Raw genomic sequence first — 26,978 nt, forward strand, 5'->3', positions numbered from 1 at the left:
CCCATCGTTCTACCATTTCTAGACCGGCAAGGGAACTTGCTGTTCCAACAGGACAATGTAGGTCCGCACGTATCCCGTGCCACCCAATGTGCTCTAGAAGGTGTAAGTCAACTACCCTGGCCAGCAAGATCTCCGGATCTGTCCCCCACTGAGCATGTTTGGGACTGGATGAAGCGTCGTCTCACGCGGTCTGCACGTCCAGCACGAACGCTGGTCCAACTGAGGCGCCAGGTGGAAATGGCATGGCAAGCCGTTCCACAGGACTACATCCAGCATCTCTACGATCGTCTCCATGGGAGAATAGCAGCCTGCATTGCTGCGAAAGGTGGATATACACTGTACTAGTGCCGACATTGTGCATGCTCTGTTGCCTGTGCCTATGTGCCTGTGGTTCTGTCAGTGTGATCATGTGATGTATCTGACCCCAGGAATGTGTCAATAAAGTTTCCCCTTCCTGGGACAATGAATTCACGGTGTTCTTATTTCAATTTCCAGGAGTGTATATTAGGAAAAGAAGAGGTCCTATTACTGACCCTTGAGGTACCCCGTGGGTGACTGGGCATTCTTCTGATAGGTATGTTGAGATTGTTTGTGTTTTTCATCTACATATCTAATGCATACTTTCTGCTTACAGTCACTGGGAAATGAAGAATCCATTCATTTTCTAATCCCATATTGACATAATATTCAAGCTTATTTAGAAGAGTTATATGGTTAACCATGTTGAAAGTTTAGTTAAATCTAAAAATATACCTGCTGTTCCCTATTTTCATCAACAGCTTTTAAAACAGTGGTTAAGCATTCATAGATTGCCATCTCAGTTGATTCCTTACTTCAGAAACCATGCTGAGAATTCGCTGATACTCCATTTTTGTTTATAGAATTTGTTAACTTATTGTATATTATTTTTTACAGCACTTTAGGAAAACAGTATGTTAATGAAATGGGGCAATAGTTTACCACCTTACCTTTGTCACCAGCTTTGAATATTGGAATAACTTTTGACGTTTTTAGCTAATCAGGAAAGATGTCTGTTAGTGTGAGGAGTTACATATATGAATGAGTGGTTCGATAATGTATTGGAGGGACAGCTGTAAGAATCTGCTGGGATGCCGCCAACTCGTGCTGGGTATGTTGGTTAGAGACCTGTAACAGTTTTGATTGTTTCCTCCATCCTCAAATGATCCACAAACACTGATAATTTACAGCTGTTGATCTAATTTCCTACTCACTGCTGATTTCCAACAAAATTAATTTTCTTTTTATTAAATTTTCAGCTGTTCCAGTGAAGTAGCTGTTGAATATATTTGCTGTTTCACTTGGTTCAATAATCATTTTATTGTTATGTAACAAGGCAAGATTCTCATTGGTTTACTTTTCTTGCCTGTTTCCTTATTTATGATGTCTCACATTGCTTTTATTTCTCGTAGAATTTTTATATTCCTATCGATGTGCATTCTTTTTGCCTGTTATATAATCTGTCATCAAATTTTTGTATATGTTTTGTAGTGGGTGTGCATATCTGCAGTGACATTATTTTCCTTGCAGATTTGGTGCAGTTCTCTTTTTTCTGGCAAGAAATTCTAGTTACCTTAGTAATCTAGCCATTGCCTCTTTCATTCTTTCTCATATTTACAATTTTTAGAGGAAACGCTGTATATTGAATTTTGTATTCAGGCTTTGCTTTTCGTAAACAGAGCACCAGTCTTCATTGTGCAGTAAAGAATTAAATAAGTTCATCTTTTCCTGATAGAAATCCTACTTTTAAGCTTAAGTATATTGCTGTTTGCATGTTCTCCATTAGTGGTGATGGCCATTATTAAGGCTTCATGGTCACTGAAAGCCATATGAAATGGTTTACAGACCACTTCGATTTCTCTTTATCTGTCAGGATTTGATCCAAGGCTGTCTGACTTGTTAATGTTATTCTCGTCGTAATGTTTACCATGACAGTAAGATTATGAGATTTGACTAGAGTGGCTCTCTGTTTACTATTATTGAGAAAGTCGATCTTAAAGTCACCACAATCATAACATAATTTCTTGCTGCAGTTACTTTATTTATGAACCATTTCATTTTTTCTAGGAATACCTCAGATTACCCTGATGGGGACCGGTACACTGAAGGTGTTATCAATTTTAGTACTGAAACTTTTATTGATGCCATCTCGAAGTCTTTTTCACAACTTTTGTGGGTATTACACAGATCAAAAAAAGTTTTGCATCACCTCAGTTCCGACAGTTACTGAACCAGTACAGAAAATTGGTATAGAGATCAACATAACCATCATCCCGCCGTTTTTATTCCTAATGAAAACCAGACATTGCATGTTGTACCACCATACAGCGAGACCTTCAGAGGTGGTGGTCCAGATTGCTGTACACACCGATACCTGTAATACCCAGTAGCACTGATGCATGCCTGTATTCATCGTTGGCATACTATCACAAGTTCATCAAAGCACTCTTGGTCCAAATTGTCCCACTCCTCAACAGCGATTCGTCGTCTATAAACAGCCCTTTTCAGTCTACCCCAGGCATGTTCGAGAGGATTCATGTCTGGAGAACATGCTGGCCACTCTAGTCGAGCGATGTCGTTATCCTAAGGAAGTAATTCACAAGATGTACACGACGAGGGCGCGAATTGTCGTCTATGAAGACGAATGCCTCGCCAATATGCTGCTGATATGGTTGCACTATCGGTTGGAGGATGGCATTCAGGTATCGTACAGACCTTATGGGGCCTTCCATGACCACCAGCGGCGTATGTCGGCTCGACATAATGCCACCCGAAAACAGCAGGAAACCTCCACCTTGCTGCACTCGCTGGACAGTGTGTCTAAGGCATTCAGCCTGACCGGGTTGCCTTCAAACACGTCTCTGATGATTGTCTGGTTGAAGGCATATGCGACACTCATCAGTGAAGAGAATGTGATGCCAAATCTGAGCAGTCCATTTGGCATGTTGTTGGGCCCATCTGTACCGCGCTGAGTGGACCTCGCCATGGCTGTCAGGAGTGAACCTAAACATCACGCAGCCTATTGCACACAGTTTGAGTTGTAACACAATGTCCTGTGGCTGCATGAAAAGCATTATTCAACATGGTGGCATTGCTGTCAGGGTTCCTCTGAGCCATATTCCGTAAGTAGCGGTCATCAACTGCAGGAGTAGCCCTTGGGCGGCCTGAGCGAAGCATGTCATCGACAGTTCCCATTTCTCTGTATCTCCTCTATATCCTAACAACATCGCTTTGGTTCACTCCGATACGCATGGACACACCCCACATTGAGAGCCATTCCTGGCACAAAGTAACAATGCGAGCGCGATCGAACCTCAGCATTGACCGTATAGGCACTGTTGAACTGCAGACAACACAAGCCATGTACCTCCTTCCTGGTGGAATGATTACAACTAATTGGCTATCAGACCCCCTCCATCTAATAGACGCCGCTGATGCGTGGTTGTTTACATCTTTGGGCGGGTTTAGTGACCTCTCTGAACAATCAAAGGGACTGTATGTGTGATACAATATCCACAGTCGTCTACCGTCGAGAGTTCTGGGAACCAGTGTGATGCACAACTTTTTTATGTGTGCCTTAACTATATCAGTAACTTCTATATCAGTCATGGCAAATATGGCTACTCCCCCATAGTGACTGCCCAGCCTACAATACTAGTCAATCAAAGAGAAATTTTGTAGGTAGACAGATTTTATTAAGGTTCCATCCTCAGAAAGACACATTATAGCAATATCTTTTAGTTGATGCATTATTAGTATATTTAAACCATCAACGTTGTTATATAGGGACTGAACATTTTAGTGAAAGATCTTCATTCCTGCACTAGTGGAAATAACTACTGTACCACTTACCTTGCTTTAAATGCTCATCTTTTTGTTGTAGCTGATGCTTTTGACAATAAAAAATCCCTCAGATGACTTGGCTGCCTTTTGTTCCTTCTAACTGGGCATATGGAACCACCTCCTACTACAAGGGAGATTGGTGCTGATGCTACAGTGGTTGTATTTGCTGTTGGTGACATGGTTTTTGATCATTGTGGTGTCATTGCAGATCCTCTAGAGGTTTCTTCTGACGCTCGAGTGGTTGTTTCCATTGAGATTGGAGGTCTTGCAACATTATATAACTCTTCAGTCACTGGGACAACATTTTTGACAAAAGAAACAGGTTTACAGTTGTAATGATTGACTTCTTGCTCTCTTCTTTCTTCAGTATAGTTTGGTCCAGTTCATTGTTAATTCCTTGGATATCTCCTTTCTTCTTTTGTGTTGTGCTGAACCACTGGTCAGTTGCAGTTTGCATTGATCTGATGGCTTTCTTTCCCATCTATTCGGCCTTTTTTAAAATCCACTTGTGAGGTGGCAGAATAAATGGTCAGATTTGCACCTTACATCAGACCTTTACAAATCACAATGAGAAGGTGAAGATGACACCTAACGTAAATCGACAGTTATGAGAACATTTGCCTACTAATATGTAATGCAAAAAGGGATGGCAGTCAGTCGACGGTAATTTACACACCATTCTTATACAATGCATGTCTTTGAGCAAAGGTAGAACAGGGAACGCAAGTCGAGTAGCTTTTAGTTTCGAAAAGCCAGCTCCACAACGGCCTAGCGAAACCGCGCTACAGGAGTAACGCTGTCGACCACTTAAAGGGGTGGCAGGAAAGCGGACAGCGACCCTGGGCCAGATGATTCAAGCTGGAGGGCCGCCTGTAGCGAGGACATCAGTACGAGGGCAGAGAAGCAGCTTTAGAAATCTGCGATTCGAAATTCCAACGGGAGACGAACAAAAGCAAGTGATGCATTTTCGTCCAGCGAGTGCGACACATGCACAGGTCAATGTACTTTAGGCGTCTAGAACGGGCACAAAAGGTCTGATTGGCGGAAACTCACTAGGAAGGAGAAAACTACCGAAGTTTTGACGCAGTTTGATAGAAGGGACGTTGCGAGACGGTGTTGGTAAAGGGTGATTCTACAAAATGAGAGGATCGCTCCTATTGGTCGAAAAAACCGAGACATGAAAAAGGAACCCAAGTGGGCGGAGGCAGTTCTGCCACGAGTAGGACAAGAGAGAATTTTTGAAAGGGTACTCTTCTCTGAACTGGCGTCAAGTGCAGAACATAGCGCTTAACGATCAGTACGATGCAGAGAAGAAACTGGTGTGGACACTGTCTTCACAGGGACTGCACTCCAGCTAAATTTAGCTGTAGGAACGTTTATCTCCGACTGTGGAGAAACGAACTAGCCAAATTAGTTAATTGTTCTTGCGAGAACTGAGAGGCACTATAATAAGCATGCTACTCCAACCACGTGCGTGTATAGCGTCACATAATAAGACTAGGGCTAAGTACATGTTTTCACGCATAACGAGAAACATAGGGAAAGTTTCTGCTGGAAGGTTCATCAACGGCCACATTAGTTTTGTAGGAATTTCAGTGGGAGAGAGTGGCCTTGCAGACAGCAACACATCGCAGCTTAAGGTAAATGCCGCGTGCAGAGGCGTAAACTTTATTGGTTCACCAGCTTGCATCCACTGTAAACTCGAGCAGCCTCGGGTAAACTTGCATTCAAATTTGTCACTTGACTAACCATCCATCGTACACTTGATTGTCATCCTAAATAGTACCAAATTTTGAACCGGAATCGGACGAGTTTAGTAATACTGACCAACATCATAATGTATGTGAAGGAGCGATTCTGTAAAGAAACGTCCAATTAAACTTTCATATTATTTTGCTTAGGATTAATGTAAAGAAACTTCCAATTAAACTTTCATGATATTGTGCTTAAGATTAATGTTCTTTCAAAGAGTTAATATTTAACATTGTTGTGTATAAACTTATTTCACTTTTTGATGTTGGCAAGATTTATTATCCATTGCTCTGTTTTTATGTTGGTGAATTGAAAACTGTGTGAAGAGCTGTAATTTGGTGAGAATTATTGTGACATTAAACTTGTCATTTCACCTCACACAGTTGTTCTCAATTCAAGGATAAGTAAGCAAAAACAACAAACCCCCGTAACCTTACACACTGATCGATTCTAGTTTGTACTGTTTAAGGTAATGTCTTTCCTGTGCCTTCTGCTTTCTCCTTTTTTATTTCCTTGTCTGTAGTTTCTGACTCTTAATATTGAAACTCGGGATTTTGAATTTATCTTACTAATAAGAAAACCCAGTCTTTCATATATATGTTTCTTGCCCTCTCCATCTAAATGGAAGCCTTGTGCTGTAAATTTCTTTCGACTTAATCTTCCATATCAAAATTAATCACGATTTTTCTTTTGTTTGTATTCCTTAACTCATTTATTGTCTGTACCATATGGTGATTTGACGCTTCTACTTTTGAATTTAGCTACTGTACATCATGTCGTTTTGGGACAGGGTGTATAATTATATTCCTTTTATGGCTAAGTTTCAATATAGTCTGTAATGTTTCGTGCACAGGCTTTTTAACCTTTTGAATGGGATTATCAGTATCATTTGTGAATGTTTTTGTTAGGTGTACCACGTTTTTTGTGATTTCGTTTAGGGGTGCAACTGGTTAAATGATCGTTTCCGCTTGGTAAGACAAGACTAACTTCTCGTGTAAAAGTGACCCACATCCTGTTCCCTGGCTTTCCAATGTCACAAGTACCTTATTTTCCTTGTGTTTCTCATTTCTGATCATTTCACTTCTGGCAATCGTATTAGTAGTAGATAAGTTATTGGATGTTGTCACTTCAATCATTTTCATCATTTCACTTTCACTGTTTGCTCTTGTATCTTGTTTATCAGATTTTCGAACGCTGTCGTATTAAGACCACAAACAAAATACGATTTTCGTGTGTTTGCATGCAATAGGGAAGATTGAAAAATGGGGTGTATCGGTACTGCACGCTCTAAGCCAAAATCACAAAAATCTTTGCCTTCTCCTCACCAATTGGCTCATGAACAACATCGACCATTCCCGTTCTGTAGCGTTACTAGTGACAAGAAATGGTGTCTTTATGCTAACATAAGGAAAATAAAGGAACAGTTGAACCCCAAAGAAAGCAGCAACTCCCCCTACAAAGATCTGCAGGCATCCAAAAAAGACAATGTTATGCATCTGGTGGAACAGCGATGGTGTGATGTACATTGCATTGCTTTCCTGAGGTGTAACCATCTGTGCTGTCATTTATTATCAACTACTGAAATGTCTTGCAGACGCAGCCCAAGAACAACGACTTGGAAGAATGTGTGAAGCAGTGTCACCCCATGATAATCCCTGTCTGCATGCTGCCAGGCTGACAAAAACATTATAAGGGAGCTGGGTTGGGAAGTCAGCCTGCACCGACAATATTCACTTGATCTTGTGCCCTCAGATTTTCACCTTTTCGACTCTCTATCGAACAACCTTCAAGGAACTTCCTTGCAGGATGAAAATGCTCTTCGAATGTGACTTGATGAGTTCTTTGCCCCAAAATCACATGATTTCTACAGTTGTGGAATAGGAAAGTTAGCTCAGCATTGGCAGACTGTTGTAAAAAGTGATGGAGAATGTACTATTGATGACTAACATCCCCCCTATTTTTATGAAAAAATGCTATGGACTTATACAGCAACCCACTACTGTGTAAATTTACAAAAGAAGCATTATGGCTAAAGTTTATTAGCTATCTAAGCAAATCCGCAGTTTGAATCAGCAAAAGTAACGTTTTTAATGTAAAACTGACAAAGCAAATATGTAGTTGGACATGCTCCATAGATATACATCATAAGCTACACAATATTTATTTTTTATTTATTTATTTATTTGTCCATATAAATCTCTTTTTAAGTACATATATTGTACACAGGATATTGGACAGAAAACATGTTTTGGCTATTGGATTTTCAAATATCAAACATAAATTTTATAAATTTTTATGACAAATTGGATCTATACAGTTAATAATTACAAATTTTTGAAATACTGTATATTTATAACTTATTTCTACAATTAAAGATACAAATTACATTTTTTCTTGCATAAGATACTGTGAGACTGAATAGTAGCAGTTTTTCGGAAGGTAGGATGTCACAGACTTTTTAAAGCTTTGTAGTTCAGTAAGAGATTTTATATGTCTTGGTAATCTGTTGTAAAGTTTTGTTCCTGCATGATATACACCTTTTTGGCATAATGTGGTGTTACAATGATTGACATGTATGTCACTGTCTGACCTGGTACTGTAATCATGGACACTTTTGTTTTGAGGAAAAAGGTTTTCTTTTCTCAGTATGCTTTTTTTGACATGCGTGACTATTTCCAGTATATAAATGCAGGGAAGGGGTAGGATCTTTAGATCTTTAAAGAAAGGTTTGCATGATTTTCTGCTGCTCACTTGTTTCAGTATTCTTATAATTGCCTTTTGTTTCCTGAAAACTGTTATGGCCTGATGTACATTTCCCCAGAAAATGATACCGTACTTCAGTATTGAATGTACACGAGCAAAGTATACAGCCCTAACTGTTTCTGCACTAGTACTGTTGCAGAGAATTCTTACCACATAGCTCATTTTTGCTAGTTTTGAATTTGTGGCTGTGATATGAGTGTTCCATTTAAGATTTTCCTGGATATGAATCCCAAGAAATTTAGTTTCATTGACAGAACTAATGTTTTGGTTATCTATACATATTACAGGTTGTGCCGGATTTTTATTTTGATCAGTGTGGAAATTCATTAGTACAGTTTTTTGGGGATTAACTATTAGCCTGTTTCTGGTAAACCATTCAGACACTCCTTTTGTAATATCTTTTGCAGATGCAGTAAGATTTTCTTCATTATTCCCTTCAATCAATAGACTGGTGTCATCTGCAAACAGTACTGGTTCAGAATCCCTAACGTGTGATGGGAAATCATTAATGTAGACCAAAAAAAGAAAGGGACCTAAAATGGAGCGCTGTGGAACACCATGAGTTTGTCCACATGGTTTTGAAACGTGTACCTGGAGTTCATTTCCTTCTGTGTACTTAATTTCAGTTACCTGAGAACGATATTCCAAATATGATTTGATCCACTGATTTGGCACACCTCTTACACCATACCATTCGAGCTTCCTCAGGAGTATAGAATGATCAATCACATCAAAAGCTTTTGTTAGGTCCAAGAATAAACCTGAGATATTTCTGTGGTTGTCCACTGCATTTACGACATGGTTTATCAGATTGAAAGTGGCAGTTTCAATTGTTCTCTGTGGTCTGAAGCCATGTTGACATCCAGAAATAATATTATTCTTGTCGAAGAATGTAATTAGTTTTGAAAGGAACACTTTTTCAATAATTTTCGAAAACCCTGACAATAGAGACACAGGCCTATAGTTACCCATACATTGATGATCACCTTTTTTATATAGGGGTATTACTTTTGCATTTTCAGTTGCTGAGGGAAGACACCACATGACAAGGATGAATTGCATATGTCCAATAAAGGTGAATGTATTTGTCTTGCTGTTATTTTTATAATATAATCTGGAATATCATCAATACCAGTTGAGTACTTACTCTTCAGTGAATTAATGGTATTTAGGAGCTCTGTTGGGCTTACTGGACTGAGGAACATGGATATATTATTTATTTCAATAGATGAAAGTTCTTTCCATGTTGTATTAGGTGGATATATAAATAAATAAAATAAAGATTATTAACGATCAAGGCAAACTTCATAGCGTATTTCGTGATCACTTTTGTGTGTTTAAGTGCTTAAAAGTGAACCAACATTACAAAACATAAACATCTATTTACTAGGGAAAATATATATGTACAAATATATCAAACAATATTTATTAGGGTATAAAGAAAGCCTGTATAACTTATCCATTACACTTTTCCCTTATGTAAGTAACAGCATTATAAACGACTGTATTTTTCGTCTTCACTATAGTTGACTTTGTCACTTAAATTATTATTTAATGAAAATTGCTTCATCAACTTATGTTCTCAAATATATATACTCTGAGTATAAGCACTGTTCTGTAATTGTAAAATCTAAATAAATTTTCGCTTTTTTCTGACCTATATTATGGAAGAATATCCAGTCGAATATATATCGAAGTCGTAATGGAATGTTTGTAATTTGCCGCAAAAAGAAAGCATAATAATAAAATTAAGATATGAAGGAACAAAAGCACAAAATTCATTCCTATAACACGAGCGAGTGCAGGGAAAAAAAGTTAATTCCCAATGTTAGCAGACAACGCCGCCGTCGAAACTTTCCTTCTGAGAAACCTTGACGTGACGTACCTTGAAGTGACGTGACGTGAAGGTCCGTTGACAGCCTGTGTGAATGCGGCCATCTGAAATCCAATGTGGAACGTTTGTGATGTGATGTGATGGCCAGTACGAATTAACCTTCATACAACCCATTCTTAAATATTGTTCAAGTATGCTGAACCCACACCAAATACTGCTAAACAAGTGGTAAGCAAAATCGGTTTGGATGATCTTGGGTATTAATAACCGCTTCAGCTGAAGTGGTTATTAATACCCAAAATGACTACATGTAGCTGTGGTTGCCCCACCTACAAGGTTGTCTGCAGTATGGATGACTTTCAGTTACATTAAAAGTAAAGCTAGGAGCAGCACAAAAGCTGAGGTAAGGAACTATACTATTGCACAAGCTCCATACACGAAATTTTTTGGCATGTATGTAGATGAGTACTTGAAATGGGAGAAGCATCTAGAAATTTTGAACAAAAAAAATAAGTAAATTCTATTCTGAGCTAAGAATTCTTCGGGACTGCTGCAGCAATGAATCGCTGTTGTGTGTGTATTATGCTTATATGAACAACTTGCTCAATGTGCTGTTGTGGCGACACCACAGTACACTTCACCACGATAAGTGGGCGAAATCATCATAGACCATAAATCGCATCTTTGTCGTTGTCAGTATAATTATTGTTGTTATATACACTGTCGTTTAGCTTTCCATGCTTTCCCCTTCTATGCTTCTACAGTAAAGTTCATTATCTAATACTTGTCGATATTAATTGCGAATGTGTGAATAAGAGAACGTTCCCATAGGGTGATCCTGGAAAAGAAAAAAACAAAGGATAATAGGAAGACTTATCGTCGGAACCAATGGATCCGTTGACACAACCGCCGGAAACGGGAATCAGAATGGAACAACACATACCGCTCGACCCTGGATCACCATCCACGACTTGTAATTCGCTGTAAAACGACATTACAGATGTAAATATGCAAGAAGGGATTATGTATGAACGACACGGAAATGTTAAGGTTCTGGTCGGCCAGACCTCAGACTTGCTTTACGCTAGTCGGATGAGTAATTCAGCAGCGTCGAGTGTTCGATAACATGGATAGATTTAATATTGTGGTTTCGTATCTGGATTTAGAGGTGATTGCGGAACGTGAAGAAATCTTTTCACAGCAAAGTTACAGTTTGCTATAGGAAGCCCTCGTTCGGTGCTACGCATTGTCACCAGAACGGCGACTACAAAACATTTTCACAGAGAAGACATGAGCGATGAAACTCGGTCACAAGTGCACAAAATTTTACATACATTAGCAGGTCGAGAACTTCTAATTGAACAGTCTTTACGAATATTATGGCTTCGTAAACCACCAGCCACCACTGCACTGTCATTACAGCACAAACAGACATGCCATTGCAAAACTTAGCAGGGAAGGTAGGGACCACTGCAGACAGCTTAAGTGAGGGTGCTATGAGGGTAAGTCAATTATTATCCGCAATTTTGTTACATTTTTGTTCATTTTGGTAGTACTGTCGTTTTACGTTGATGACGCATGCTTTGTTTATGTATTGTTATATCTTTGCAATTTTCAAGCCGCTAGGTTAGTTTCGCTATCGCTGTAGTGCTGTTAATCATGGCTGCTCCGCTGTCTATTTGCAGCAAAGAAGAGCAACATTCAGTGATCCGTTTTTTGTGGTCAGAAGGCGTATAACTATTGACGAAGTGGCAGATCGTCTGCAAATTACTCATGGTTCTGGCTACGAAATCATCCACAACAGATTTGGTTTTCATAAAGTTTGTGCAAGATGGGGCCAAAAACAACCCATACATTTGCGTAAACAAATGCGCTTGGACATCTGCAAAAAACATTTGGATTGCTATGGTAACAAAGGGGACAACTTCTTAGACAAGATCATTACTGGTAATGAAACATGGATCCATCATTACGAGCAAGAGAGTAAACAGCAGAGTATGGACTGGAAACATACAAATTCGCCGCGCAAAGCCCAAGACCCAACCGTCCACAGGAAAACTGATGCTTACGGCTTTTTAGGACGCACAAGGCCCTGTACTGGAACATTATGGGGAAAGGGGCACAACAATAAACTGTGTATGTTATAGTGAAATGCTTACTGCCAGGCTAAAGCCTACAATTCGAAGCAAACGTCGAGGATTGCTGTCAAAATGTGTTGTGTTGTTGCCCGACAATGCCCGTCCGCATACTGCTCCCCACACTGCTGAAACACTACAGAAACTCAAATTTGAAGTACTGGATCGTCCTCCATATAGTCCCAGTCTTGCCCCTTCTGACTATCCCTTCTTTGGTCCATTCAAACAGGCACTAAGCGGCCGTCGATTTGCCAAGCAGTGAAAGAAGCAGTGCATTCCTGGCCCGCAGCTCAACCGAGAACCTTCCTTTATGAGGGCATCATGAAGTTTGTACAACGATGGACCAACTACATTGAAACGCAAGGAGACTATGTCGAAAAATGATGTTCTTGTGAATTTCCTATTTGATTACAATAAAATTTTATAACTACTTTGCAGATAATAATTGACTTACACTCGTACATGTGCAAATATCAGCAACAGTCAAGACAAGGACGCAGGAACAGGCAAGGAAATGGAAGCTCACGTTACTGGTCCTGGAGCATACACGAATACTCGTCACTAACAGCATGCATTGGACGAACATACCATGGAGCAGCTAGTAACTGAAGTGGGAAAACTAAATATACAGGTATCCGCATACTGACAGCAACTATGAGGTTGCAGTTGGAAAAATAGAACAACTGTCATGCAACAAAACTCGCCAGAACGACGGTGCTGGATCATGAGCGTGTCGGAGACCGAGCATATCAACAGACATAATGCTGTAATTATCAAAATTTCAAAGACTGGAGCTAGTTACTGTTATTTACAGTTATCGTTTAGTTTTCTGTGCTTTGCCTTTATATGGTTGTACACTAAAGTTCGTTATCGAATACCGAACAATATTGCTTGTGAATGCATGAATAAGATAGCTTTCTTAATGAGCGATCTTCTGAGAAAGTAATGGTATGGCAAAAGGAACTTTCAAGCTTAAGAAAAGGGTTATCGTAATGATGAAAGGAATTCCCCATAGCGAGCTATACAGGGAGATATTTAAAGAATTTAAAATAATGGCACTTCTTAACTTATAAATTTATGAATGTATGTACTTCTTGAAAACTCACTAGGAATGTTAAACACCGAACAATCAGATTCAAAACTGCAAAACAAGAAACAGAGATAACTTTCACACAGGCACCTGCAAAGAAACACATTACCAAAAATGTGTCCATTATTAACCCAAAATACTTTTTAGTCCATTGCCTGCTACAAGAAACAAATTTAAAGAATTTCTTTAAAATTAAAGCAATTTTAATAACACATTGCTTTTACAACATTGAAGAATATCTGAATACAAAAAAGGAGTTTATTTACCAATATTGATGTAAGATTATTGTATTTTCATGTAAGTTTGTAAATGAGTTAAATGTAAGTTACTTTGTTATAACTAACCCTGGCTCTGAATTGACTGCATCCATAAAATGTATATTGTTAACAGGTGAATAAAGAGATTGAATTGAATTGGGCAATACGAATGGGAGAGAGTCACAAAAATTCTGAACAACCGAAGTGACAGACTTTTGAAGGCGCCAACTATATAAATAAATAAAGAGAAGTATTAGGTGAGGAATCTAGGCGCACGTGACAACTGCAGCGTCGACAGAGTCAATCAAGGAATATACGTGTACAGGATGGGAAGAAACGCTAAAATGTGGTGCAACTGAAATACCTCGGCCATTCATTTTACATGGTTTGTAGAGTATTAGATGTGGAGGAGGGGTAGTGTGAGGGGAGTAGTGTCTGTGCGAGTGCATATAAATTTTCTCTGAATTTGCACGTAATTAAGATTTATTTTAAAATGATGTTATCTACATTGTGTGTACTACCTACCGGTTTATAAACTGTCTTATTTATGTCATAATGCAAAATGATTCAAGGATTTATAAACAATATTATTAACTTTGGTGAGTGGGAGGGAGAGAGTGTTATATCTATGTAAGTAGAATTGTTTGTGCGCACGGGTTTGAATGAGGATGTAGTTCGGAAAGTTCGAATATGCATAGTTAGTGAAGATGTATTAAAAAACACCGGGGAAAATACTCTGTTCATGGTTTCTTGTGAAACACCGTGTGTCTTAGAGATAAAAGGTGCTTCAATCAAAACAACGTGCAAATAAACTGGCATAGGCGTGAGAACGCGAAGATAAAGAGACAGTATTTGCCATTACGCTGCATATAACAGGACATCAGCTGCTAAATATTTTCTGTGAATATCGTTCGATTTTTATTTAGTGTAGGTCCTTTCCATGACACGTAATATTTGTCTGTAAACTTTCGAAGTCTAGCGGAATTCATTGCATCATATTTAAAATTGAGGGGAAAACCCGAACTATTACATGTGGAATGAGTTATTAAATGTTATCGTTCCTTACAGAATTTAGGGAAATGTATTTCTAACGCATGATAAACATAGTTACAGAAATGTTGAGTATAAAGATTTGGAACTGTAATACCTTATATGTGCCTTCTTGCAGACGCTGCCAGCCAATTTTAAAACAGTTTAGTACACAAGTGTTAGCGTGCTTGACATCACACGTTAAGTGTAGTTCTGCCCGATTTAATTTTGTGTACCAGTGTTTCCCTGTGGTTTTGTATTTCATAGAAAAACAACGAAATGATGAAATTTAGCAATGAATTAGCCACTTAATCGTTAACTGTGTATTCATGAAGCGCATAATTATCTAAATTTTTACTCCCAAGTTTACCAAACCGTGTGTGGTGGTAGAATCATGGTATGTAATGCAGAATGCTATTCACTGGCTCTGTTGTGTGTTTCTCCCCTTTATGATTTCTTTAAATAGGTAATCACATTTTACTTTTCCATAAAAAGGCATTTAAATTTTACTCAGGGGGAACTTATCCGCATAGGAATAACATGTTAGCAACAGTTTCATTGAGAAATTCCCTCTGTGTAATTATGATTTATCCTGTCATTGTGACTCTTTCAACTGTGGAATATTTTGTGGAAGAATGTTGCGAGATGCTGGGGTCTGAATGTGAGTCACAGATCACTATATAGGGTACAATAATGCAACCAGTTGTGCAGGCATAATGATGTAGTATGAAACCTCTGCCCTGTGAGATGAGATAACATATGCAAGAAAAGGCAGGATATTAGTGTGTGAAATGACACTGCATGATTATCAAGAAAAATGTGACAGACGATGGTAGGTTAAGAATGTTTGTATGGGAAAACTTACTTAACTGAAGTTTTTTCCTGCTAGTCACTTCATTTTGCTTACAGGCCAGTTGGTATTGCTTTTTCATTAATTTGTATTGCAGTTATGAAATATTTAATGGTTCTCAACTTTGAAGCATCCATTCCACTTGGTAACGTGTTTAGTGTGTAGTGCACCCCTCACCTGTCTAGGGGCATCCTGCAATTCCCCACCCAATAGCGCAAGTCTAGAAATCTGCAGCCAAGACCGTCACAGAGTCGTTGAAGCCACTGGAGGGTCTCAACCAGAGGCTTCGTCGACTCTGTGACGGTCTTGGCTGCAGATTTCTAGACTTGCGCTATTGAGTGGGGAATTGTAGGACGCCCCTAGATAGGTCAAGGGGGCACTACACAAGGAAGCGGCTGCTGTGGTAGCAGAGTACTTGTGGCGTGCACATGGGTTTCTTTTGGGCTAGGCTGTAGTGTGAGGTGTCCTGATGAGCACTCATCAGTTGACGTGCAGGCAGGGAAATCAGGATGCGCTCAGTGTAAAGACACTTCAGCTGTCGAGATATTAGCGTAAATTTTCAAAGTGTTCGGACTAAAGTTCCTGGGGTTGACAGAAGCGTCCGATCCCACGCGTCGGCTTTGACCCGTGACGTAAGGGTGTTGTGTGTGACGTCATGACGGCGCGGAGTTTGGTTTGAGTGTGGCTGTCTCCAGTTCTGTTTTATCTTATTTTATTTACTTTTCTGATCTGTTCGTTCTATCCCGTGAGATTTTTTTTTTAAAAAAGACAAAAAACACTAATCAGCTACTGAAGCATCTTTATCTTCTATGGGTTGCAGGGGTTACGACCCCTGGGGAGGTGGGTGGGTATTCATGCATGGCTGTCTTCACTTACACGTTGTAGCTACGCAAGATGTCTAAATTTGTTTATATTTAGTTTGCCCCCCACCCAAAACACCTCATTTCCAGCGCTTGTCCCGTTAGTGTCATTAGGCTTCTTGTGGAAAGTGTGTGTGTCTGTTTTTGTTTCCGCCATATTTGTGACGTCATGGGTCAAAGCAGACGGGCGGGATCGGACGCTTCCGTATTTCCAGTTCCTGAATTTACTGCCCTCCAGGAAGCGTGTGGCGCACAAATTATTCTCGGGACTGAGACCTGGCTCAACCCCGAGATAGGAAGTTCTGAAATATTTAGTGAGGGTTGGAACGTGTATCGGAAAGACAGATTAGACACCGTAGGAGGTGGTGTCTTCATTGCTGTTGACGAAAATATTGTGTCTACTGAGGTCGAAGTAGAGTGTGATTGTGAAGTTATCTGGACACGTTTAACAGGGCTAGGGGAAATAGTTAATTGTGGGGTGTTATTACCGGCCACCAGGTTCCACCGTGACAGTTCTAGAATCATTCAAAGGGACTCTGCATTCTGTATCGCAGAAGTACCCGGATCATGCTATATTAGTCGGAGGCGACTTCAACCTACCTAGTATAGACTGGGATGTCTATGGATTCATTGCAAGTGGTACAGATAAGCCGTCATGTGAATTACTTTTGATCACGTTACCTGAAAACTGTTTTGAGCAGCTAAATCGACAGCCAGCGTGTAATGTAAATTTTTTAGATCTGGTAGCCACGAACAGACCAGACCTCATCAACGGTGTCAGTGTTGAGACAGGGATTAGTGATCATGATGTTGTCATTACGACTATAGTAACAAAAAAAAAGTTGGTCAAGAAGGCTAGGAGGGTATTCTTACTAGAAAGAGCAGATAAGCCGTTTTTTAGCATCCCATTTAGTAAATGAATCCACTTCATTTATTTCTGGTACGATGGATGTGGATGAATTATGGGCAAATTTTAAACACATTGTAAATCACGCATCGGACAAGTATGTGCCGAAAAAGTGGGTTACGGACAGAAAAGACCCACCATGGTTTAACAGCGCAATTCGGATAATGCTCAGGAAGCAAAGGCAGCTGCACTCGTGGTACAAGAAAGATCGGGAGAATGAGGACTGGCAAAAGTTAGTAGAGATTCGTGCTGCTGTAAAAAGAGCGATGCGCGAAGCATTCAACTTCTACCACTGTCATACCTTAGCAAAAGATCTTGCTGAAAACCCAAGGAAATTCTGGTCTTACGTAAAATCGGTAAGTGGGTCGAAGGCTTCCATCCAGTCACTTGCTGATCAGTCTGGCCTGGCAAAGGAAGACAGCAAAACGAAAGCTGAAATTTTAAATTTAGCATTTGAGAAATCTTTCACGCAGGAGAATCGTACAAACATACTGTCATTTGAGTCTCGTACAGGTTCCCGTATGGAGGACATAGTGATAGACATCCCTGGGGTTGTGAAGCAGCTGAATGGGTTGAAAATAAATAAATCGCCAGGTCCTGATGGATTCCAATTTGGTTTTACAGAGAGTACTCTACTGCATTGGCTCCTTACTTAGCTTGCATTTATCGCGAATCTCTTGCCCAACGTAAAGTCCCGAGCGACTGGAAAAAAGTGCAGGTCACGCCTGTATATAAGAAGGGTAGAAGGACGGATCCTCAAAATTACAGGCCAATATCCTTAATATTGGTTTGTTGCAGGATTCTCGAACATATTCTCAGTTAGAATATAATGAATTTCCTTGAGACAGAGAAGTTGCTGTCCATGCATCAGCACGGCTTTAGAAAGCATCGCTCCTGCGAAACGCAACTCGCCCTTTTTTCACATGATATCTTGCGAACCATGGATGAAGGGTATCAGACGAATGCCATATTCGTTGACTTCCGGAAAGTGTTTGACTCGGTGCCCCACTGCAGACTCTCAACTAAGATACGAGCAAATGGGATTGGTTCCCAAGTATGTGAGTGGCTCGAAGACTTCTTAAGTAATAGAACCCAGTACGTTGCCCTCGATGGTGAGTGTTCGTTGGAGGTGAGGGTATCATCTGGAGTGCCCAAGGAAGTGTGGTAGGTCCGCTGTTGTTTTCTATCTACATAAGTGATCTTTTGGATAGGGTGGATAGCAATGTGCGGCTGTTTGCTGATGATGCTGTGGTGTACGAAGTGGGACGAGCATGTAATGGCAGTTGTGGGGAAGGCGGACAGTCGTCTTCAGTTCATTGGTAGAATTTTGGTAAGATGTGGTTCATCTGTGAAGGAGACCGCTTGTAAAACACTAATACGACCTATTCGTGAGTACTGTTAGAGTGTTTGGGATCCCTATCAGGTCGGATTGAGGGAGGACATAGAAGCAATTCAGAGGCAGGCTGCTAGATTTGTTACTGGTAGGTTTAATCATCATAGGCCGACTCTTGAGGGGGCCACCCTTCATCTGATAAACGTATGATCACAGGGACTTACACCCCATGGCGTTCTTCCCTCGTCCTCTCCAGGTGGGAATCTACCATTCTCTATTGTCTATATATCAGTCATACCAGATTGACCCATGTTTTTTTACTCTGTAATGAGCTGCCTCCGTATTTTAGTTGCGAGTTCCCCCTCATGGTGGTTCATATTTTGCTCGACTGCTCCCGCCTTTTGGCCCTCGCACTAAGTATTTCTGGATATTCGTAGCATGCTCTTGGCATGTTAATTTTCTCTTAAGTAAGAGAAGAATTAGCCGAAATATCCTGAATCGGTGAACTACAGAGGTAGGTGTTAGTCCTGTTAAGAAACCGTGGTCAGTGAAGTAGCATAGAGAAATTACTAAAGCTATGGATAAATACACTACAGCAAAGCTGACCACACTCTTCAAAGTAGAAATTCCATTTTCAGAAGAAAATGAACAGAAGCACTCTTGCACCTCATGCCAGGAATTTTTCACAAATATCAATTCAGTTGTTGAGTATTGTGCATCCTACAGTGAGGAGGTGCAAGTTTTAACTATTATTCCAGAGGCATTTTCAAAGAAAACAATTCTTAAGCCTGTTCCATCAGTATCAAAGTACATGGTAGACAAATCAAGAAATGTGAGGTCTGTAAAAGGAGTCTTTGGAAGACCAGATCCCTATTATGGTCATCCTGTAGAAGCAGCTCAAATTCAAATAGTGCAGTCATTTTGTGTGGAAGATAAAAGGGACTGCTCTCACCAGAGTGCCAACAGAAAAGAGACTGTAACTATAACAGCTGAAGGTCAAAAAGTTGTGAAAGTGAAAGGTACATGACTTGCAATATTAAAGAAACTTTTGCAGTCTATAAGAGCAACTATACAACTTCACACATTGAAAGATCAAAATTTTATGCACTACAACCTATGTGAGTAGTTCCACACCCACCTAGAGATGTCTGTTTACATGTGTACTGCACACGTGAACTTTGTGTGGTAACTGTGAAGAACTTACTGGAGCACGTGACGTATGACACCTTGGTTGGGCATGTGAAGTCATTAGTAGTCTGTGATGTAAAGCTAGAGACTTGTTTGTTTCAACATTGTGGTGACTACCCTGGAAAGGGAGAACTGTCCTTACAGACACTTAGCGTGGAAGACGTAGCAGATAACTCTGCAGACGTCACCTATGTGACACAGGAGGAAAATAAACTAATTAAGAAAACTGTTGCCTTTGACAGTTTCATTGTTGAACTTGGTAAATGGTCAGTGAAAGCAGTAACACACCAGCATCTGAAGACATTGCAACAGCACATTTCAGAAGTAAAAGTGTGTGTACAGGCTGAAGAACTATGTTTAGTGCTTCACTGTGATTTTGCTGAGAACTGGTCTGTAATTCTCCAACAAGAAGTACAATGGTATCATTGGAGTTATGACCAGGTTTCAATTTTTACAGGAGTGACATGTTTTGAAAACAAGACCACAAGTGTTGCAGTTATAAGTGATGACACAGGACTTGGCTCAGCACATGTTTTGCTAGCAGTGTGCAAAATTCTTCAACTGCAAACGGGGCAGAGAAGATCATCATTATTTCTGATGGTGCTCCTAGTCATTTTGAAAATCGTTACCACCTGTTTGAATTGAGTAAAGTCACTTGTGCCAACGGAGTGGGTATGCAGCGCTACTGGTCGCAGGAAGGAGCCTTGTGATGATGTAGGCAGCCTGGTGAAGCACCATGTGACAAAACATAATCTTTCCTTACCAAATACAGCTGTAATTCAGAATACTGAGGATTTTACGAGAGTCGTGAAATCTTACACATCCACAGCCCTCATTCTTTTGTCCAAAGAGGAAATTGAAAAATTCCGTGAACAGATAAAAGAAGAATGGTTCAAACAAACTACTCCTGTGAAAGGAATTCAGAGGACACATTTTTGGACTCAGTGATGGGCGAACTCATATTACATGCACTTTAAAGAGTAAGAAAGAAGAAATTTCATTTGTTTGGCCTAGCTCAGAAACAGCAGGATATTATTCAGAATAATACTCAAGAAGGCAGTTAGGAAGAGGAGGTAATCAGACAGCTTTACTTTGTGTATATGCAATAGATTTGACAAACTGTCAGAGTTGAGTGGAGAAGAGTGTAATGTAGCTGTAGATGTAGGGAACATGCAGCAGTCCTCAGCAATTTGGAGGCCTAGGTTAGCTGCGAAGTCTAACAGAAAGAAGGAGGTTCTGCTGCTAGGTAGTTCTTGCGGTACAGTTGTGGGCCAGCAGTTGCAGGAAGTGTTGGGGAGTGAGCACCAGGTCACCAGCATTGTGAAGCCTAGTGCAGGGTTGGCCCAAGTGACTGACAGCTTAAGGGAGTTACATAGGAATTTTACAAAGGAGGATCAGCAGTCATAGTGGGTGGAGCAGGGAACAGTTTTGACAGTGACGGGGAATATGATGTAGGTGATGACCTGATAAAGACAGTTACTCAAACTAGTGCCACAATGTGCATTTAGTGCTACTGTTTCAGCATCATGATCAGCCTCACCTTAATGCTGCTGTTAAGTGCGTTAACATGGGGCTGGGGGGGGGGGGGGGGGGAGGTGCTGATGGCAGAGGGCATGGGTCACATCTCAGTGGTGCCAGTTAGGTCTATCAGTAGATTGGGTTTCACTAACCATGGCATGCACGTCAATAGGTATGGGAAGGGGAGGCTGGCTGAGCTTATAGGTGACAGTGTAGTGGGTGGTGGTGGAATCACTCGTGGAAATATTCCTGTAGTAGTTGGTGTTAGAGTTGCACCTTTTTTGGATTGAAGTCAGCTGATAGGTATTCCTGCTTAAAGGAAGTCCCACTAACTAAGGGCTCACCTTCAGAGGACGTCATGTTTCCAAGTAGAAAAGGAATTAGTTTCTTTCATCAAATGTAATAGGTATTAGAGATAAAGTTGGTGAACTGCTTATAGATGTTGACTCTGAAATTATTAGTATATTGAACCAACCACTTAAATAATTTGACAATTCAGAGGCTTCCTTTACCAGGATACAGATTGGCTGGCTGTTTTTCAAGGAGTTTCTTGTGGGGTGGGGGAGTGGCTATGTACGTAAAAAACAGTATTCCATTTGAGTCCATAGACATCTCACGGCACTGCACTGAACAGATATTTGAATGTTGTGCAGGGGCAGTTGAATTTAGTGAAACCAAACTTCTAATTGTTGTTGTTTATAGGTCCCCTAACTCTGTCTTCAGAGCATTTCTGCTCAAGCTAGAGGGGGTTCTTGATTCACTTTATGGGAAGTACCAGAAATTAGTTATATGTGGTGAATTCAATATTAATTTTGTATATGATGGTGCAAGAAAAAGGACGTTGGTAGACCTCCTAAATTCATATGATCTGATGCAGACTGTGTTTTTTCCAACTAAGGTGCAGGGGAAGAGTAGGACAGCCATAGACAATATTTTTATTCATTCTTCATTACTAGATGGGCATTCTGTTAGTAAAAGTGTGAATGGCCTTTCAGACCATGATGCACAAATTTTAACACTAAAAGGCTTTTGTACTCAAACCAGTGTTATATTTAGTTACAAACTATGTATGAAAGTTAATCCAACAACAAAAGAGTTTTTGAAACCTTGTCAAGGAACGAGTGGCAGGATGTTTATAGTGCCGATAACATAGATGACAAATATAATGCTTTCCTTAAAACATTTCTCATGCTCTATGAGAGTTGGTTTCCATTAGAACGTTCTAAACGGGGTACTAGCAGTAATAGGCAGCCCAGGTGGCTGGCTATTGGGATAAGGATATCTTGTAGAACAAAGCAGGAATTATATCGGAAGTTAGTAGTCACAATCAAGCTACAGTAGCCCATTACAAACAGTATTGTAAGGTGCTTAAAAATGTTATTAGGAAGGCAAAGAGTATGTGGTATGCCAATAGAATAGCTAATACACAGGATAAAATTAAAACCATGGTCAGTTGTGAAGGAAGTGTCTGGTCAGCAGCACAAGGTCGACGATATAAAGTCAGTTCGTAGTAAAAATATTTGTTACTGATAAATCAAATCTATGTACAGTATTTAACAATCATTTTCTGAGCATTGCTGGTGAATTAAATAAAAATTTAGTTTCTACAGGAAATTATATAACTTTCTTGGCAAATGCCTTTCCAAAATTGATGTCTGAAATATTCTTCCGTGACACAGAGTCAATAATTAAATCACCGAAGACTAAGGACTCTCACGGATAAGATTGAGTGCCTAGCAGAATATTAAAGTACTGTGCTGCATATGTTATCCCTGTACTTAGCCATATTTGTAATTTTTCCTTTAAGAATGGTCAGTTTCCTGATCAGTTAAAGTATTCAGTGGTAAAGCCACTTTACAAAAAGGGAGAAAGGGATAATTTAGATAATTTGAGACCTATTTCTATGCCACCAGTGTTTGCAAAAGTTATTGAAAAGGTTGTGTATGTAAGGATAATTGATCATTTTATATCACACGATTTGCTGTCAAATGTACAGTTTGGCTATAGACGTCATTTAACAACTGAAAATGCTGTATTCTCTTTTCTCTGTGAGGTACTGGATGGGCTAAACAAAAGGTTTTGAATGCTTGTCATATTTTTTTTTTATATAAGTAAGGCATTTGATTGTTTTGATCACAAAATATTGCTCCAGAAGTTGGACCATTATGGAATACGGAGGCTAGCTCACAATTGGTTCACCTCTTACTTTAGCAGCAGACAGCAAAAGGTCATTAGTCACAATGTTAAGAATGGCTGTGATGTGGGATATGAGTGGGGCAAAGTCAAGTGGGGGTGCCCCAGGGATCAGTGTTGGGGCCACTCCTGTTCCTTATTTATATAAATGATATGCCCTCTAGTATTATGGGTAACTCTAAAATGTTTCTGTTTGCTGATGACACTAACTTGGTAATAAAGGATGTTGTGTGCAATATTGGCTCGGTTTCAAATAGTGCAGTACATGACCTGAGTTCATGGCTTGTAAAAATATTCTAACGCTAAATCACAGTAAGGCTCAGTTTTTACAGTTTCTAACACACAATTCAACAAAACCTGACATTTTAATTTCACAGAACAGGCATATGATTAGTGAAACTGAACAGTTCAAATTTCTAGGTGTTCAGGTAGATAGTAAGCTGTCGTGGAAAGCCCATGTTCAGGATTTTGTTCAAAGGCTTAATGCTGCCATTTTTACTATTCAAACGGTATCAGGAGTGAGTGATTGTTCAACATGAAAATTAGTCTACTTTGTTTATTTTCATTCACGTATGTCATATGGTATTATATTTTGGAGTAACCTTTACCATTCTTTATTTTTATTATTTTGAGCTTTTCCTCATTACAGAGGCTTATCTCCAACATAATAATTTACCTGGAAATGACAATACAAACAATAAACGTTCTTAAACTATACTCTCAAAATATTTCTCCATGTGTTTCGATCTTGCGTGTCCTCTTCCTCTGCGCCCATTCTCCTCATTGTGTGCTGTACATTTTGGAGCCAGGTGGTCACAGGTCGTCCTCTTCTTCTTCTCCCCTCCGGTTCCCACTCCAGTATCAATTTTGGTATTCTGGCTTCCTCCATTCGTCGTACATGCTCGTACCACTGTAATTTCTTCCTATCCATTACGTCATATATTCTTTCTTTTATTTCCATTCTCCTTATTACTTCGGTGTTCCTTATCTTTTCTTTCCTGGAGATTCTTGCCGATCTTCTCCAAAAGTCCATCTCTAGAGCTTGTAATTTTTTAATGTGCTTCATGTTAATTGTCCAGGTCTCCGTTCCATACAGAACCACACTCTCTAATATGGATTTGTAGATTAATTTTTTTGTTCTGCTCATTACATTCCTGCTCCATAAGACTGAGTTAAGCATCCCAGTGACCCTCCGTCCGCTACTAATTCTTTTATTGATTTCTGACTCTGATTTTCCCTCGATTTCTAAAATGGATCCCAAATAACAGAAAGTGTTTATCTTTTTGATTTTCTTTCCTTCAATGTATAGCTCATCTGAATCATTAGTCAAGTATTCTGTTTTTTGGTAATTAATCTTCAAACCCCAAGTTTTGTATGCTACTGCTAGTTGATTGCACATATAGTTAGCATCCTCCCCATCTTGTGCTACGACTACTTGATCATCAGCAAATAATAAATGATGTAGGTAAACTCCATCTCTTATTTCTAATCCCATACTATTACATTTATGAGACCATGTTCTAAGGCTAATATCTATATAGATTTTAAATAATGATGGTGACATGGGACAGCCCTGTAAAAGGCCTTTGCTTGTTCTAAATTTCTGTGAAAGTTTATTACCAACTTTCACTTGGCAAATGTTATCTTTATACATCTGTTGTATTATTTTAATCAAGGAAGGGTTTATGTTTGCCATATGTAGTGCTCTCCAAAGTAATTTTCTTGGAACAGTATCATACGCTTTTTCTAGATCTATGAAAATTAATCCTATACTTTTTGATTTTTCCCTATGTTTCTCCAAAATCTGTCGTAATGTGAAAATATGGTCTACACATGATCTCCCAGCCGTGAATCCACATTGTTCTTCTTGGGTTCTAAAATTTTTTCCCAGTTTGTTTTTAATTACTTTCGCAAAAATTCTCATTAATGTGTTTGTAACACAAATTCGTCGATAGTTTGAACAATTTTTGCGATCCCCTTTCTTAAATATTGTATTAATGTAACCTAGCTTCATTTCGTTGGGTATTGAATCTCCATGTATCATTTTGTTGAAGAGCTGTGTTATCAGTTTCACAATTTTGTCACCACCATATTTCAGACACTCCAGATTGATATTGCCTGGTCCCGGTGATTTACCATTCTTTCCTGTTCTCAACGCCTGAAGTACTTCACTTTCTAAAATATGGATCTCATCATCTTCATGTCCTTCATCTTCCCCTGTTCCTTCTTCTAGATATTCTTCTCTGTCCTCATTTAATAATTTTTGGAAATACTCTTCCCATTCCTTTTGTGTTATCAGTTGGAGATTAGTTTTGCTTTTTGTATCCTGTCGAAGCCCTTTCAATACTGACCATGCTTCTTTTGCTCTCCCAAATCCTAATTTGCTATTCACCTTGGCACATGTTCTTTCCCATGCTTCATTTTTTGCCATCCTTATTTTTTTCGTCACTTCATTCTTCTTTTCCTTGTATATTGACCTTGTTTCTTCTGATTTATCATTCAACCACTGAAGGAACGCATTTCGTTTTTCTCTAATGAGGACCTCTAGTTCCTCTGACCACCACTCTGCTGCACGGTTGTGGTTGCTATCTTTTTTACCCAACACCTCTGTTGCTATGATTTTCACATTAGCTTTTATATAGTCATATATTTCCTCTGTACTTCCTTCAAATGATTCAACCAGTTTCCTTTCCATCCTGTCCGCAAAGAGTGTTCTGATACTTTCGTCTTGTAGGCTGTCAATATTAAAAGGTAAATTTTCATCTTTCTCAGTCTGGTTCATTTTATTTATGTTACTTGTATCACTCCTTGCATTCTTCCATGGCCAGAAAGACTTCATTTTAACTAGATAGTGGTCTGATCCACACTGGGCTCCTCTATAAGATCTGACGTCTACTGCCTTGAAACTACTTGTTTGCCTAATGATAATATAATCTATTATAGAACGAAGTTCTTTGGTGTTCTGTTGCCAAGTATATTTATGAATGTCCTTATGTTTGAAAAATGTGTTGGTAATTTTTAGATCAAATTGTTCACAAATTTCAATCAATCGTTCTCCATTGTCATTATATTCGTCCTCTCCATGTTTTCCTACCATTCTACAAGATTCTCTTATTCCTACCCTTCCATTCAGATCTCCCATGATAATCAGTTCCTTTCTTCTTGGGATTTTTTCAATAGTCTCCCTGAGGGTGTCCCAAAATGTATCTTTCTCCTTATCTTTTGTGTCGTTCGTGGGTGCATATACGCCAATAATCACAACTTCCCTAGCAAATAATGTCATTTCAACAGTTATTATACGTTGATTGATGAATGTCCAATTTGTGATTCTTTCTTTCCATAATTTTTTTATCATAATGGAGACTCCTGCTTTGGCTCTTACTGCTTTTGATACCCCACTCCAGATAT

At 39.4% G+C, this 26,978-nt stretch overlaps 1 protein-coding gene across 4 annotated transcripts in view; it reads left to right on the forward strand.

The window, feature by feature from the left end:
* The first annotated feature begins 14,337 nt into the window (after positions 1-14,337).
* LOC126481554 (uncharacterized) overlaps positions 14,338-26,978 on the forward strand; it is a 148,904-nt gene continuing 136,263 nt past the window's right edge. Inside the window, exon 1 of one of the 4 annotated variants that reach the window (XM_050105394.1) lies at positions 14,338-14,592. The gene's annotated coding sequence lies outside the window, so the exon portion shown is untranslated. Of the gene's footprint in view, positions 14,593-14,792; positions 14,810-15,094; positions 15,119-26,978 lie in introns of those variants that run through there. The other 3 variants (XM_050105393.1, XM_050105395.1, XM_050105396.1) reach the window with 3 other exon arrangements.

This window comes from Schistocerca serialis, chromosome 5 (genome assembly GCF_023864345.2).
Source record: "Schistocerca serialis cubense isolate TAMUIC-IGC-003099 chromosome 5, iqSchSeri2.2, whole genome shotgun sequence".
NCBI classification, from domain to species: Eukaryota; Metazoa; Arthropoda; class Insecta; order Orthoptera; family Acrididae; genus Schistocerca; species Schistocerca serialis.